Source organism: Lampetra planeri, unplaced genomic scaffold (assembly GCF_965212315.1).
Source record: "Lampetra planeri unplaced genomic scaffold, kcLamPlan1.2.h2 scaffold_1669, whole genome shotgun sequence".
In the NCBI taxonomy this organism is placed as follows: domain Eukaryota; kingdom Metazoa; phylum Chordata; class Hyperoartia; order Petromyzontiformes; family Petromyzontidae; genus Lampetra; species Lampetra planeri.
Window position 1 is genome coordinate 4,754 of NW_027614402.1, and position 247 is coordinate 5,000.

Sequence of the window (247 nt, forward strand, 5' to 3'; positions counted from 1 at the left end):
TGTAGTGAGTAGTGGTGAGTGTGGTGGTGAGTGTGGTGGTGAGTGTGGTGAGTGTAGTGGTGAGTGGTGGTGAGTGTAGTGGTGAGTGGTGGTGAGTGTAGTGGTGAGTGGTGGTGAGTGTAGTGGTGAGTGGTGGTGAGTGTAGTGGTGAGTGGTGGTGAGTGTAGTGGTGAGTGGTGGTGAGTGTAGTGGTGAGTGGTGGTGAGTGTAGTGGTGAGTGGTGGTGAGTGTAGTGGTGAGTGGTGGT